Source organism: Suricata suricatta, chromosome 6, assembly GCF_006229205.1.
Source record: "Suricata suricatta isolate VVHF042 chromosome 6, meerkat_22Aug2017_6uvM2_HiC, whole genome shotgun sequence".
In the NCBI taxonomy this organism is placed as follows: domain Eukaryota; kingdom Metazoa; phylum Chordata; class Mammalia; order Carnivora; family Herpestidae; genus Suricata; species Suricata suricatta.
The window spans coordinates 99,466,452-99,483,806 of record NC_043705.1 but is presented as its reverse complement, the minus strand read 5'-3'; positions in this window follow the sequence as shown (position 1 = coordinate 99,483,806).

Below are 17,355 nucleotides of genomic sequence, written 5' to 3'. Positions count from 1 at the left end.
ACCCAGAGAATGCAATCCAGTCATGACAGCAAGTAATTGTCAAGGGCCTTTTGGCCCCCACCCCAGGCCTCTGCATCCCCAGGCATCAGGAAGTGGAGGCAGGAGGGGAGGATGAAGTGGAGGGAGGAACTTGTGGGATGGGGGGCAAAGGAGGGGGAGGATGAGAGAGGAAGGGGCCAATGTGCAGCATTGGGTTCCCAGGGGTCCAGGGCTGATTTGCTGGGGTGGCTGGGTTTGTGCTGCCGATTACTGGCTGATTGTAGCAGATTAGTCGGGACTTAAAAGGGGCCTCGTCAGAACACAGGAATACAGCTCTGAGTGTTCTATTTCTCTCATCCTGGGGACAGAGCCAATCAAACTGGAGAGGGTCAGAGGCCAGAAGTACTATGAATAACCTGCCCCCTTTACCATCACAGTGCTTCAAAACACCACTCAGGCCCATTTCCATCTGTTTTTTTCCTCTGCCAGGGATTCAAGAGCCAGCACTTGAGAGGGACGAAACTTTCTGTAGTGTCTGGGACACCCCCATGTGCTCCGATCCCCACCCCCTCCTGCCGCTCTTTATCTCATCACAAAGTCCTTTCCAGGCCACTTATCACAGGCTGAAATTATTTGATAAATAATTATTTACCGAAAATGGCTCTCTCCCCTAGAATGTGCCATGAGATCCAGAAGCTTATCTAATTTGCTCACTCCTGGGGTCCCAGCTCTTAGCAGAGTGATACAGAGTAATGCTAGTTATGCTCAAAAAACGTTCATTAAGGACATAGGAGGGATGGATACCATTTACGAAGGACCCTCTGTGTGCCAGGCGAGGAGCCCAGAGCCCTACCAGCATTTCTCATCATCTCTTAATGATCATCCTGGGAAGGAAGGATGATAATCTTCATTTTAGCTAAAGCTGAGACTGGTTAAGTAACACGGTCATGGGGATGACTGGGTGGCTCAGTCTATTGGGTCCAACTCTTGGTTTTGGGTCATGCCATGACCTCACGGTTCATGGGTTCGAGCCCCACATCAGGCTTTGGGCTCTATGCTGAAAGTGTGGAGCCTGCTTGGGATTCTCTCTCTCTCTCTTTCTCTCTCGCGCACGCTCTCTCTCTCTCCCTCCCTCCCTCCCTCCCTTTCTCTCAAATTAAACTTTAAAAAAAGGAACATGGTCATAGCCACACAGTCAGAGCTGGGGCTCTCATCTAGGTTTGACTGAATCGAAAGTACTTGCTCTTAGTCACAACACCAGGAATGAAATATGCCGTGTGTTCTCGCCAGCGTACATTGGTTGGGACTTGTTGCCTGAAGCCCTTAGAAGAATATTGGGCAGTCCCCCGACTGGGTGGAGAGAGTGCTGCAATGTAGCAGTAATGTCACATCTGTGAGGGGTGAGGGAGGGTGTCCAGTGGCACATGTGCTGTCTCCTTGCCATTCTTATACCATGACATTGCCTCCCCAGAGACATGCAATAGAGACAAAGGGGGGAGAAAAAAGAGAGTGAGAAGAAGTAGGAGGTGGAAGTGCTTGGCTGCCTTTCTGGCCCTTTTCACACCCTACGGCTGCATTTGTGTGTTCTTTGCAGTGGGAACACATCTGACCTAAGGCTTGTTTGCAGGATAGAATGCAATCAGAGGGAGGAACTAGTATGGAAATTCTTGCAAAGGTTGCCAATACTGCTTCTTGAGCTGAGTTCATGATGATTGGGGGGTCTTCAGGTCATCTGATACTTCCGTAAAATTCTACTACTTCTCTGCAAAGGTGCTGTTACTCTTTCCCAAAGGCCCTTTGGGGGAAGAAAAAGTAGGGGCTGGAGGAAGGTGGCAGTCAAGCTGCTGAGCTAGAGTTTGAGGACTGACACCTGGTTGCAGGTAAACCTTTCCAGCCCATTGGCCATGGGATAATCACCATGTATTTACTCTGCCCTAGGGAACCCTGGGAGGTGGGGCTTGTAGAGTTTAGGACTCAACTTACTTACTTACTATGTAATCTTGGGTAAGTTATTTAACCTCTCTGAGCCTTGGTTGCTTACTTAAAACCGCATTTATCTGAGGGGCCCGTTGTGAGAACTGAATGAGACAGGTGTAGAAAGAAACGATTTGGCTCTGGTGTTCAGCAAGCGCTCAGTGCATATTAGATATTGTCGGGGAGGAACCTATGTGCTTATGCGGAACCTGGAACATCAGGGCAGTGATCTGAATCGGTGCTGCCCCAAACCAGGTAATTGGTGGTGGGTTTTCTTCTTTCTTTCTTTCTTTCTTTCTTTCTTTCTTTCTTTCTTTCTTTCTTTCTTTCTTTCTTTCTTTCTTTCTTTCTTTCTTTTTTCTTTTTCTTTCTTTCTTTCTTTCTTTTCTTTTTCTTTCTTTCTTTCTTTCTTTCTTTCTTTCTTTCTTTCTTTCTTTCTTTCTTTCTTTCTTTCTTTCTTCCTTCCTTTCTCTCTCTCTCTCTCTCTCTCTCTCTCTCTCTCTCTCTCTCTCTCTCTCTCTCTTTCTTTCTTTTTTTCTGTTAGTTTGCATCCGGATGTTTTGAGTTGGAAAAAAGAAAGGCAGGGCTCTTGAGAACTGTTTCTCTCAGTTTGTGGTCCTGGTTGCCCCTTGTAGGCTTCTCTGTGTCTGAACCAGGGGAAAATGCATCCTCCCACTGTGTGCTGAAAATCCCGGAGGGTAGAGCCAGGCGTTACATCCCCAGCTCACAGCAGAAACCCACTGGTCCAGGACAGCCCTCCTTTTGCAATAAACGGTTTAGATCATGGCTACCCGTGGTGGTGGCTACCCTTTCCCAGCATTAACTGTGTGCCAGGAACTTTATACTCTTGACGGCCCCGCAAGGCAGCCCCTACTCCCATTCTGGTTCTGCGGACCAGCAGATTATGACCCAGTGTGTTGAAGTTACTTGCCCTGGAAGTGGCAGAACTGGGATTCGAACCCAGCAGCCAGGCCTCAGCATCCCCATGCTTACCACTGAGCCATGTTCTCTGCAGGATATTCTAGCTTAATGAGGAAGCCTGTTTGGCAGAGGGAGTGAAATGGCGAATGTGTAAGTCAGGGCCTGTGAGAAACTGGCGAGGGTCAGAGCAGTGTTCTCACTCCCTGCTGCACAGCTGGATTGCCTGCAGAGTATTCATGAGCTAGGGACCTCTGGTCCTGACCTCCTGAAAGTCTGATGCTCTGGATTTAGGATGGAGCCAGAGCTTCCCAGGTGGTTCCCATAGGCTTCCAGGCTTGAGGACCACGGAGAAGAGGAAGAGGTATGGGAGGGAGTTAGCAAATTCCTTGTGGCTGGAAACTTTTCCATTCCCTACTTCGAAGTGGCGGATTCACATCCCAGGTAGTGTACCTTTGTCTCAGTATCTCCGTTTGCAGTGTGTGGGCAATGGAGCTTGACAACACCGCAGAGCGTCTGGTGGGTAAACAGCTTGTAGAGCCATTTACATGGGAAGCATTGGGATAAAGTGTTCCTGGGGCTTTGAAGGACCCCATTTCAGTTTCCATGTGGTGCTCTGGACCACATCCCTAGCAGTTGTGGGTTATCAGTTACCACTGGGGAGCAAGTGGCTAGTCCCAGGGGACCAAGGTGCAAGGTGTCTGCTTGCACAGCCTGGGGTAAGTGGGGAACTCTGATTGCCCCACCCTTTGGTTGAGGAACAGTATGAGCCGACACATAATTAAAACCATTAACTGGCTCTCAATATGGAGAATGAGATTTGTGGCTCCCTCTTACAAAGGAAATATGAAACAGTAAACACACTTCCAGTTATGGATGGGGCTAAACACACCATTAAACTGAATGCTAATGGCTGTCTCCTGCTTCCTCTGAACATTTCACCGTGGCAACCAGCAGGTGCCCTTTTCTTGCCTTCTCTTTCATCTTCCCATAATTCTCTCCTGCCATGGCTTTTTGGATGATAATGGGCACATGCCTGAAATAGCAGTTATATAGAGAATTAGAATTAAAAGAGAAAAAAAACCCACCCCAAATTAAGTTGGAGTAGGTTTCCAGCTCTTCATGCTATTTGATTGTAGGATGTAGAAATCTCAGGTAGTGAGAACAGGCCAAGACAGCTGAACATCTTTCCCTGATGTAAGCAAGCATCTTAATACACTGCACACTAAAGGTATCCAGCCTGGCCTGACTTCTGAAGCTCAGCACTAAATTTTGGGGGCAGCATAATCTACGGCTGAAGAGTCGGAGAACAGGAGTTTGACACTTTGCATATAAATCCTTTTCTGTTGCTTAAAAGCTGTGTGACCCTACGTGTCTAATTCTCTCTCTCTCTGTGCCTAAGTTTCCTCACTTGAAAATCAGGGGTAATAACCATCATTTCATGGGGCTATTTTGGGGGTGGGGTAGAATGAGGTAAGGGGGATGGATTGGCAGTTAGAATGGGCATAAAGCTCTTAGTATAGTGTCTGGCACATAGTAGGGGCTCAGTAAATGGTAGCCATTCTGATGATGATGGTGTTGACTAACAGCTTGCTGGGTGGCTTTAGGCTGCTGACTTCCCTGAACTCTAAACTGTTCATCTGTACAAGGCAAGCTCATAACAGTACCTGAGTCATTAGTTTAAAGCTCTAGATAAGAATTAAATGATGAAAAGTATTTGGCACAGAACTTGGCACATAATCAGGGTTCCGTAAAGATTTGCTGAATGAATGGAAAAAGAAATAAATAAATGCTATACCCGATGAAGAAGCTCAATCATCAGACTCAGAGCATTTAATATTAGACACAGAGGGAGAAAAATAGGAACAGCCCTGGACTCGCTGTCAGTTACATTTGTTAGCAGCTGCAGACCTTCCTTTGCTCCCTTTCTCCTTGTTGCTCCACTCCTCCTGGCCCTTATCATGCGCCCTTATCATGCGCAGTGTGCTGGGAAAGAGAAAACGAGGTGCTGACTTACGTAAATGAAATCCCAGGATCACAGCGGGCACTGAGCAAGGCCTCTGGCAGGAAGGCCATAAATAACATCGCACAACTGCTCAGCCAGCAGAGCCGGCCATGGGGCCTCTCGGCCGCACCCCTGCTCTGGTCCCCCCAGCCTCTCACCTCCCCATCCGGTACCCCCTCCCAGGTCTGGTTCATACTCAGAAGCCACCTCTCTGCCCCCTGTCTTCTGCCCACCTCGGCCTTCCTCTCTGAGCGCCCCTCCCCACCCTGGGAGAAAGCAACCTCGTAAACCAGAGAGTGGCATAACTGCTTACTCAGCTCCTCTCATGGGACTAATTGAAGTGTCTTTTAAATAGCATTTATGGTCTTAATTTCTAGTTATAGAAATGATACATGTTTATTTTAGAAAATTTCAGGGAAAAATTGGGGGAAAGAAACAAGCACACAGAAGAAAATAAAGATCCTGAGGCTCTCGCGATATTCTAGGTGGATTACATCAGATTTTCTACAAACAGGGCCGTCCATCAGTGTAGTTTTTTTTTTTAACTTTTTTATGTTCTTTCTCTTTCTTTCTTTCTTTCTTTCTTTCTTTCTTTATTTCTTTCTTTCTTTCTTTTTTAATATTTTATTGTCAAATTGATTTCCATACAACACTCAGTGCTCTTCCCCACAAGTGCCCTCCTCCATCACCACGACCTCTTTTCCCCCCCTCCCCCTTCCCTTCAACTCTTTATTTATTTTTGAGAGACAGAGAGGGGAGGGTCATAGAGAGAGGGAGATATAGAATCTGAAGCAGGCTCCAGACTCTGAGCTAGCTATCAGCACAGAGCCTGGTGCGGGGCTCGAACCCACTAACCGTGAGATCATGACCTGAGTGAAAGCCGGACACTTAACTGACTGAGCCATCCAGGCACTCCAGTTTTGTTTTGTTTCTTTTTTAATTCTAGAGGTGATTCCAGCGTGCAGGCGAGGTTGAGCTATCACCTTGCCAATTACACTTTACGATCTTTCCTTCACTTTTCAGTTTTATATTTGTACCATATCATACATATGATTTGAAACTTGATTATGTTTTCTTTGGCCTAACAATACGTTATGAACATCTTCCAAATCATAAATATTCTTTTAAATATGATTTTAAAGACTGGTTATGTAGTTTTCCATCTTATGGATGTACCATGATTGTTTTTAACCAATTCCCATTATTAGATGTTTTCTAAAACTTTGCTGATTAAAATAATTCTGACATGTGTTTCTATTCCTGTCTTTTAATCATCTACTTAGCTAACATTTACATAGCATGTAACCCTATGCTGGATACCATTCTAAGGCACTGCATATATTTCCTCTAATCCTCAAAACCAGCCCAAGAGATAGGTGCCATTATCATCCTTCCTTTGGAGATGAGGAAACTGAGACTCAAGAGAAGCTAAATCACATGACTGATTGGTGGTGAAGCCGATCTGGGCTCCAGCCTCCATGCTCTGTGATTACAATTGGTGGGTGAATTATAAGTACAGAGAACAAACTGAGCAGTGCCCGTTCGGGGTGGGGTGGGGCTGAAGGTTTGGGTAAAATGGGTGGAGGGTTGGGCAAAGTGGGAGGCTGCCGTTTATGGAATGAGTCAGTCATGGGAGCATAGAGAATAGAGTCAATGGTATGGTAATAATGGTTTTATGATGATGGATGATAGCTACACTTGTAGTGAGCATAGCAAAGAACATATAGTGATGTTGAATCACTATGTTCTACACCTGAAACTAGTGTAACATTCTGTGTCAACTATCATCACATAAAAAATAAAATTACTGAGTCAAAATATATGACATTTTTCAAGGTTTTTGAAACACATCGCCAAATAGCCCACCAGAAAGGTTGTATCCATTTATTTCGTCACCAGCAGCAGATGTGAGATAGTGTGTGTGTGTTGGGGGATGGGGTGCTGGTCTCTGACTTTGAAAAAGAATTTTCAAACCCAATGGAAGCTGTAAAAATTAAACATTCTCCCTACTTAAGGTTTATTACATGTGTAAAAATATCTTTTATAGTAGGATCTTAAAAAGTGGTGTGTATTTTATAGCGTGGCTGTCTATGCATAAGTGGCGTGTCAAGCATGAGAGCTGGTATGGTTTCTGTGGTGGCAGGACAAGGGGCCGGTCAGAGCCTCTCACTTCGGGCTGCATTACACAGTTATCTTCTTTTTCACACCTCCCTTTTTTGAAAGGCTGTTTTTGCTAAGACGGAGAAAAGATCGACACCTCCATAGTGGTCATTCACGGAAGACAGTGCTCAGAGAGAGACAGTACAATTTTGGGGGCTTCTGATGTTATACTAAAGGGCCTCCCCTCTGGAGGAATCTGATTTGACTGCCTCCAGCTGCTCATGGGGTGATTGGAACTGGTTTTCTGGGAGCCCTGGAAAAAGGGCAGAAGGGCCCCAAATCCAGGATGCCAAGGGAGTCCCGGGAAAGAGGAGCTAAGCCTGAGAGTAAGGCCTTCTGAAAGCTCATTGAGAGCGTCCCTCTGAGCTAATGTGTCTCCGTGAAAAAAATACAAAGCTCTATGTGCCACCCTCCTGGTTTCTGTGTGTATTTGTCAAGTCCAGCCAGTAACCAGTTATTATCATTTTTCTATTGGCGAGGAAGATTGTAACTACCCAAGTCATCCCCTCCCTCCACCACACATACGCTATTACTGACATGTCTGAAGGATTTCCTATCTATAGCAGGAAAGCAAAAGAACTTCTCATAACGTTGAACTCCTTGAGGACGGGGGCCCGTATCTTTTATAATTATTATTATATTCATTTTCAGTGACTCTAGCAGGTCACAGCTTCCATTTCTATTCGTAGTGTACCCATCCTATTGGTTGAAGCTCTGTTGGGAGTTCTGTTAGTGAGCTCTCTTTTTGTTGTTACAGAAGCCCAATTCCAGCTGTCTGACCAGAAAGGAGAGTCCAGGATGGAGAACAGATATGGCTGGAGTCAGAGTTTTGAAGGATGTTGTTTCTGTTTTCCTCTCTGTCTCTGTCTCTCTCCTCTTCTCTGGGCTGGCCTCATTCCCTCTCACTTGGGGGATCCCTTCACATAGTCAGGAGAGGTGTCTTCTCTCAAATTTTATGTGTGAGTTCTGAGGGAAAGAAGTCCTCCTTTGCCTTGGTTGTTGCTAATCTGGGTAGAGGAAGGTTGGGCTGCCTGTGTCTGTCTCCTGCTGTGTGAGGCCCCTCGAACCCCGTGGAGAGAGAGGATTGCTCTCTCCTAACACTCTTTAAGTTGATCCCAGAGAAACATCAGGCTCGGCTTGAGTCACATTGGGTCAGTCAACTACTACACTCAGTGGAAGAAATTATGAGGAGGGGCCAGAGCATTACATGGCACCCTCTGTGTAAGGGTACATACTTGTTGTTCACAGGAAAAGTGGGGAAAGAGTGTAAGGAAGACAAACCAACAAAGAACTGTCATAGTTCAGACTCCTTGTTTTCTAGCCTCGGCTTTTAGCTGGGCAGGTTAATTGGCATTTTTATTTCTGTTGTTCATGGCATGTCCTTTCCAGTACTTTTCTGTCTGTAACAGGGCAAGTACTTACTTTCATTAAAATCTGATTCTTTTAACCCTTCCTCTTCAGTCAGTGTTTCCCTGTAATTTAAAAACGGGCAGCTATCTTCATATTTATCACCGAACTTCTCAAATCCAGAGGTGTATCTTTGAAAGCTCCCTTTCCCGATCAGTTACTTGATGTGAGTCCCTTTCAATATCATGTCTGGACACGTGCCTCCACTGCTGCCTCTGGGAGGCCCAGGGGCGCCCCCTGCGCTGCTGAATCCCTTGTCCTTTCTTGGCTGTGGTCTCCTGGCTGCCACAGAATAATGTGCAAGCTTATTTTCAAGCACTGTCTCCATTTTGGGAGCACAGAATGTCCTCACGAAAGACCTGGAAAAACTATTTCGCTTTTTGGCACTTCTGCCCTTTTATGCAATCTGGTTTTGTTCTCTATCTATAAATAGAGGGGGGACTCATTGTTTGCCCCTCCACATTTTTGTATTTGGCTGGCAGAGCACGCTTTGGAATTAGACAAACTTGGGTTCACATCCCAGGTCCACTGCTCCCTTCCTGAGGGGCCTTCAGTGAGATGGGTTTTTCAAAATACCTTTCAGCATCAGCTCCCTCTCCTGTAAATGGAGGAAAACAATGGTGCCTGCCACACAGGGTGGCCATATTGCTTCATGAGTCACATGGACGCACAAAGCCCAGTACCCAGTAGATGTTCAGTAGATGTGAATTCCCTTCTTCCCCCTAAAGATACTTGATTTGTTTTCTGTCACCTTGGACATTAGCTCTGCACTGACTCACTACATCTATATGTCTTATAAAAGTTTTCAGTCCATGAACTATTTTTAAATATATTCATGTTTTCCATATTCTAAGGAAGCTGGCCATTAGAAATAATCTTAAAGGTAGCTACTCTTTAAGTAGTCCTTCCCTACTTTTTTCTTCAGTATAGCAATAGCTTTCCCTTTTACTCTTTCTGGTATAACAGAACTTTGTTCCCCCTTCCCCATCCTGTTTAGTATCTGCTCCATTTGCGCATGGATAGAGCACACTCTCTTTTTTGCAGAGCCATTCGGCTTTCACATCTGGTTGGGGTTGCCTAAGGGGTGTCATGTGACCAAGACTGGACCAAGTGTAGTATCTCATACCCCTTGCCACAGTGATTGGCTCAGTAGTGGCCCCGTGACCCAAGTTTAGTCCTTCCCTTGACTTTTACCAGAGGGGTCTGGGACAGCAAAATCCTGCATGTTGCTAATCTGGGTTGATGAAGCCTGGAGCTGCCTATGCCATGCCTTCTGCTGTGTGGACAGACCTCTTTCATCTTAGGAAAGAATGAGTCCAACACGTGGAGAGAAGAAGAAAGCTAAGATATGGGGTGAGAAGGGAGCAGGAGGAGGAGGAGAGAGATGCTATCATCATTTGATTTCCTTGGGACAGCTGTAGTCTGGCTTCTGACATAGGAGCCAGTGAATTCTGACCTTTCTTTAAGCCAGATTGGGTTCAGTTTCCATTCCTTGAAGTCAAGGATTCTCATAAGTGTGTTGGTGTATTTAAGGTAATCGCTCCCTTACAAATGAGAGTTGTGTTTATGTCACAACAAAATTCTGACAGCTAAGCTAAGCTGCTAATATGGAACAAGAATCATACATTGATTTCCTACAGAGGTCAAAATTATCCGGGGTTATGAATCCCTCCCAGTTTTGTACCACTGGGACCTAGCGTAGTACCATAGCATCCAGCATATAGAAAGCCTCAATCTCTACTCAGGAATAAAGTAGGGTATTGAGGGAGGATCAACTGATTCAGGTGGTCAGTCATCCTCTAGTCCAGAAGAGTCCCATGGGTTAGGCAGTGGCTCCCACACAGTCCTCAGTTAGCCCACAGCCTGGTTATGGGTCAGGCCGGATGTGGATAGGGATCCATGATACAGAAAATCACTTCTTTTGCATTAAGAATTCTTTAATTTGACTGGATATGTCAAGTTCTCTAACTCTCACAAAGGGGACAAAATAGCAGCTGGGCACTTACCATGGCTTTCCCAGACCATTTGAATCCTTCTGTTAGAGCCCTCAGTGAAGAATTCCAAAGGCTACTGGGGGAATTCCAGAGAAAGACAAACTACTCCTGTCCTGCAGAGGGTCTCCCCTTGAGCTTCTCTTCCAGAGGAGAGCTGTGACCCCGGACAAAGAGAGGAGTTCTGGGAAGCCATGGGAGCTTGAACAACTGCCAGAGAATGGCTGACTCCGAAGCGACCCACTGAGGCCTGCTGGTGAGAAACCTACCCCACGCTATGGTGAGGCCGCTATAGTGTGACCCACACACAGCCTCTGCTGGGGATGGGAGCCTGGGGAAGCAATAACATTCCCCATGTCAGCCCAGCTCTGGCCTTGTCCCGAGGCCCTGTTCCTCTGTAAGCTGACACTGGCTGGGGAGGGCCTCTCACCTCCTCCTCCAGGGGTCAGGAGGCCTCCAGGGCAACATCTATTCTCAGACACAGAGCAGCTGCCTGTGGAGGCTGCAGAGAGAGTGTAAGGAGAGTGGGCATCTCTGGGAGGGGGCACGGCAGGAGACTTGGCTCCTCCAGGGGACTTGGCTTTGGAAGATTGGCACTTGAAGTTGATTTTAATCTTGGCCCTGTCTACACAACAACAGAGTCAACTGGATTACAGTGGGCCGGAACCAGAGGGGCATAGCATAGGAATCTGGACACTCAGGGGATTAGCCCCTTTTCCCTCTGAGCCGCGGTGGGACCAAGGCCAAGACTTTAGTTCTCTGGGCCTCAGCCTCCTCAATGGTAAACTGAGAAAGCTTGGCCCATATGCTCTCAGAGGATTTATCTTGGTGAGTAATTTACACTTTCCCATTAAATAGTGGATCTAAATTCACTTTTCTATTGTGATAACCCATACGAAGACATGGGGCTCAAAGGTAAGTTTCCTTGTAGGCAGTATAGGCAGATGGATGAGAAGCTACATTATTCCAAAAAGAATGACAGTAGTGATAATTATTACCAGAATGACAGTAACAAAGCAACCATTTAAAAAATACTATGAACCAGGCACTCTGTTAAGGATTTTACAGTACATGACCTTATGTAATCCTTTATAATAGTCTTTGGGGGTGGGCATTATGATTCCTGTTTTAGAGATGAAACTACCGAGGCTCAGAGAAGTTAAGTTACTTGGTCAACATCTCGGTGTTAAAAAAGGTGGTGCAGCTGGGATTTAAACCCAGGTCTGCTTGATTCTAAATCCCGCGTTCCTATCTACTCTGTTATCAAGAGGGTGAGTGGCACCTTCCACTTTCTGCTGTGAAAACACAGAGACACGGAGGCAGCAGTTGGTCACAGCCCTGCCTGGAAGAGAAGGCTGATCACTTCTCAGCTCTTACTGTGTCACAGACAGCCTTTGGCACCATGGCCCCAGACTTCTTTTTTCCGTCTCCATCGTTCACCTTTTCCCCACAACCTTCACCAGGCAAGGTTCAGATGCCATCCCGGTTTTGAATATGTTCTCTGATTTTTGCTTCTGGTATAACCCATGCCATATCCTGTAATTATATTTTAGTCAGTATCTATTCAGTAAGTATCTACTGAGTAACTCTATGTGCTTTGCACTGTGTTAGGTGCTGGTGAATTTTCTCCTGCTCATTTTCCCTGCTTTCAGGAACCCAACACACAATCAAGCTTACAGGTTGCTTTTTTTCCTTTTTTCCTTTTTTACAGAGATCTGTCTTATTTCCCTTGACAAAGCCTGGTACACTGAAGATGCTCAATAGCTATTTAAAGTGGACTCATGACCCAGAACTTATCTCACTTTTAAATAACGACCTGTTTCTTCCCTACATCCCCTGCTAGGTTCTTAGACTCTTGTGGATAGGAGCTGGGTTTTATTTTACTTCTGTCCCCATTGCTTGGCACAAGGGGGAATTAAATAATGTTTACTGAATGAATGATTAGTGAGAAGTATGAGTTCTGGGGAGTGAATGTGCTGCTTCTACAGGCATGGATCAAGCACCACTGAGATCATGAATGAACACCATGAAGAATAAATACCACGTGGGTCTCATGTTTTCAGGATGCCAAGTATCCGGTGACTGGGCTGAGGCATACAAAGTAATGTGGCAAAGATCCAGCAGAAGGAGAAGCTGGGTACCACCGAGACACTCGCCCTGACCAGAACCCCTGCTGTTCCCTGGTCCCTGGTCACATCCTCCGTCCACCTGTGGCTTTGATTCCCACAGCATCTTTCCCTTAGAGGGCTCTTGGCCTCTGGGAAGAAATGAACATGGCCCTCGAGAGAGCCCTGCATTCATGCGCAGGTGATTGCCCCATCCAATTCACTGTGAACTCACGTAGAAAGAAGGATTGTGACCTTTCCTGAGTCCAGAAGCATTGTTCTAGAACTGGAAGGGGCCACAGCAATTCCTTGGGCCTGGTTCTGATCTTCTGTCTGCAGGAATCATTGTGGTGGGGCACAGCTATGCCAACACCTGGCCTTAGATTCCTCTTTTGGAGGAGAACTGTCCTGAGACCCTGAAGGCAAAATTGGCAGGAGAAAAAGTGATGAAGAGAGAACTGGTGTTTTGTACATAAAAACAATAGGGAGTTTGGGTGAGAGACTCTGAAGGAGAGGAAATAGAGGAAGAGGGGACCTAGCAGGGGGGAATGAAACTTGAAATTTATACTTGTGGAAATTTTAAGAATAAGGATGTCTAACTTTTGATTGCATAGTTTTTATGTGTGAGTGCTGTAAACCTTTCTCTTTGATAAAGACCCTCTCCCTCCCTCTCTCTCTCTCTCTCTCTCTCTCTCTCTCTCTGTCTCTCACCCTCTCTCAAACACACACACACACACACACACACACACACACACACACACACATATCCCTTGTATAAGTGTGTCTTAGGGAAGAAAACAGATATTGAGGAAAAGGTGCTGAATTCCTCATGTGTGTTGGCACTGACAGCCTGCACTGGGTGAGGAGATTATCTATAAGCTAAAATAATTCAGTGGAAGCAGGTGATTAAGGAAGTCCTCAGAAGGGTGGGTAGGAATGAGGATTGCTCATCGCATGTAGGATAGAGCCTCAAACCAATTTTTATTTGACCCTCAAAGAGCAGGGGAATTCATTAGAGTTCTTTGTTTGTAAGTAATAGGCTAAAAAGCAACTAAAGGACTCTATTGGGTGGCTTCTGTTTAGTTCACAGAACTGCAGGGAAAAATCCAACAATCAGCTCCCAATGAGCAGGAACCTGCCACTACAGGGCACCTGCAAAGGTGAGAATCAGCCCAGCCTTTGGGCATGCTAATGAGGTTCCTGCCAAGATCCGATCCCAGAGAGAGGGAGTCCTATGGACAAGTCTGGGTCAGCTGTGCCACCACCCACCTCCTCTCTTGGCTCAAGTAACATGGAGTAAGGGTGTCATCATTGACCAGCTTCTCAGAACCACATGAGAGAGTAAAGGGAGGGTTTTCAAAGGAAGAAAAGGGGTGCTTTAGCCAAAACTCAGGCGAAGGGATGCTAGGCAAGCAGAAATAGCAGATGTCCACACTCACAGGGTATGTCAGCTCTGAGATGTTACTGCTGGCACATAATGGTGGAATGGGTAAGATCCCCCCCCCCCACTACCTCTTGAAATTAATTTCACAACAGGCCTCTGGTTAGCCCTAGCTGTGCACCAGCATGTGGCTGGCAAATGGAGGAGCAAGGAGAGAGGCTGGAAATCCAGTCCCTTATCTTCCAGTGCTCCTGGCACCCCCTCACCTCAAAGCCTTTGCTTGAGCTGTGTCCTCTGCCTGAGATGCCTTCCCCGGAAATGCCTTTCTTTGTTACCTGTTAATTCATTTTGTTCTTTAAGACTCAAGAGTGTCACCTGAAAGAAACCTTCTCTAACCATCCCCTTCCCCATGGGTTAGATGTCTGTCTTTTACATGTATCTTTATTTCATCTTTAAAGCATGTATTGTTTATCAAAATAGTTAACGTAAGTACATCGAACAAAGTTCAACTATGCAAAAGGTATAAAGAGAAAAATCAGCTTCTCGTCCCCTGTGAGACCAGTTTGCCCCATGAAAGCCACCATTCTTTTCTGTCTCCTTCTAGAATACACATTTGGATGCGCGTGCATGCACACACACACACACGCATACACACGCACTACCACTGTCACTGTAAGGACCGGCTTCCCCAGACTCTGAACACTCTGATGGCAAGGCCTCCTTATTTGCCTCTGGGGCACCGGCAGCTGAACAGTCTGGCTCTCTGCAAAGTTCAGCTACTGACTGCTAAACGGCACCTTCTTGCAGAAAGAAGAAGTGGGAAGGGAAGGGAGACAGATTCTGTCTGAGATCACTTCGTGCCACGCTCTGGGATCTATGAGTTGCTTTTAATTTCCTGTGCTCAGCCGCTGGCAGCCTGATGAAATGAAGCAGATAGCAGGACTTGAGATCTTGCCCTGCCTGGCCCGGGGCTTGTCTGCTTGCCTCAGTGCCATGACCTCCAGACCCTGAAGAGAGAAGAACAGAGTGCATTGCCCAGCCTTCCATCCCCCAGCCTCCTTCTGGGTGAGTGGTGGGGGTTTACAGGGTGAGGCAGCACCCATCTGGTTTGGAGGTGGGGAGCAGAGGTGGTGCAGAGAGCTCATTACTTGGGCAAACAGAGGTGGCTAGGGTCCTGGCTCTGTTGCCTCCTGGTTTTTGCTCTCTGAACCTACTTCCTCAAACGTAAATGGAGGGTGTTAGTACCATCTACTTAACTGAGTTCATATGAGGATTCAAAGAGAATGAATCCAATGCGCAAGGCAAGGTGCCTGGACCCTGGCGCACACTGAGTTGGTGGCTGGTATTGTCATTCTTTCTATTTTCCACATGCGTCAGGATCAGCCTCCACAAAATGGTCCCATTGGCGACTGTCATCTATCTTTCCTTTGGGCACTCCTTTCCCCTTCCAGGTACTGTGTGCTCTTATCTTTCGTCATCTCTCCTGATGTGGCTGCCACTCCTGCCACCATTACCACCACCCCCATGGATTCAGTGTTGGCTTTGTGCCAGGCATTTGCCCTGAGCATGGGGTGTGTGGCTAATCTTTACAACAGTGGTGATTCTCGCTTCAAGCCTGAGAAAATGGAGTCACAGGGAGTCCCGTGGCTCCACCATGCATCCCTCAGCAAGGACCCTGTCGTCCGCCTGCTCCCTCCCCTGTCACCTGTATGCTTGCACACGCTGTAACTGCTCTCCTTGCTTCCACCCTGCCTGGGAGCATCCATTCTCCATACAGCAGGAAGTGACTTCAGGGACTTGGGCAAAGACCTGGAGAGGGTCTTTCAACATATAAATCAGGTTGCGCTACTTCCTTGTTTAAAATCCTCATCAGTAAGATGTGGATAATGAGCACATCTACTTTCTAAGGTTGATAATGAGTAACCAAGGAGGGACCTCATCTCAAAGGGTTAGCACATGGTAAGTGCTTGGGAAAGGCGCCTCTTCTTACGGGGAGCATGATAATCCCTGTCTTCTTGGACCAGATTCATTTGACATTCCTCTGATACTGATAAGAAGAGAAGAGACCTGTCCCCACTTGTTCATTGGTCGCCTGTCCTCGTTGGCTCTGTTGTCTTGGCTAAACCACTTAGCATCTTCTGAGCCTCTGTTTTGTCGTTTGTCATGTGGGAGTAATAATGGTACGTGCCTCATAAGATTGTTCTAAGTATCAAGTGGGATAGTGCATGAGGAACTCGGCCGATGCCTGCCACATGGTAATTGCTGAACAAATGGGAGCTGTGTGCTCCTATTATAATTGCTACTTATAGCTGCATCTTTGGGACAGGGCTGGCTTTCCCCAACCGCTATCTTTGGCGCCCCCTCCTGGCATGATTGCTGCAGTTTGTCCGTCTCTGGAGTAAGAACTAGACTCTGGCAAATAAAATGAAGAGGTATGTAGTAGGAGCATTTCTTCTTGCTACTTGGGCGCTGTGCACCTTTCGCAGTTGAGGCTATTGCTATAGCAGGACTGGGCCGCCACGCGCTGGTGACCGACTCTAGGTTCGGCACCCTAGTGTTGACTTTGGCGTGAGGGACTTTGGAGGAGGGCTGCCATGGTCACATTCTTCAAAGCAACAAAGAGGAGAGAAAACAGCGCGGCTGGTGCCAATTTCCTTGAGCTCCTAGGGAAAGGAACAGAAACAAATAACATGAGTAACAACACGAAAATGAGACTAGAAGTGTGTTGGAAACCGCTGAAAGCCTTAGGGGCATGCTTCAAGAGCACCACTGTTGCTATTTGGTTGCCTAAGGTTTTGTATTCCGCTGGGTGTAGCATGCTAGCTAATGAGAGATAGGATTTCACTGTTGGAGGGGTGGAGCCAAGAGCCCTTGTGACAGGGCACCAGGGGAGAGGGGCAGATCCTGGGAAAACTGGAAATAGAAAGTAGTGATGTCTATAGTAGACCAACAGTGTTTCTATGTAGTATGTGATATAATTAATCCTCTCTCCACCCTCCCTTTCGACTTAGAATGACACCTGCATTAATCTCCAATGTATGAGAAATTGGGCTTGTTCTGAGGGGTGTGGCGGAGAGCTGGATACAGACTCAAGGTCGGCCTTAAGCCACAGGAGAGGCAGTCAGAGGGAACCCTGTGCATATCGACTGTATACAGATGCAGGGACCTGCTTACTTCCGTAGATCTCATGTCCACAGGAAATAAAAAAGTGATATACAGCGAGCACTCAGATTACTGTATTAGTGCGAAGTAATAAGAAAAAAAGAACTGGTTGACATAAACCTCTCCCGCCACCCTTACCCCCTAGAAAGAGAAGCCAGCACTGTATAGCTAAAGTCAAGTTAAAGGAGATTATGTGGGCTCTTTTGCAATGGGAGGAGGAGAAAGGAAATATTCCTTAAGACTAGAGAGAGCCAGAAGAACGTGTTTACTCCT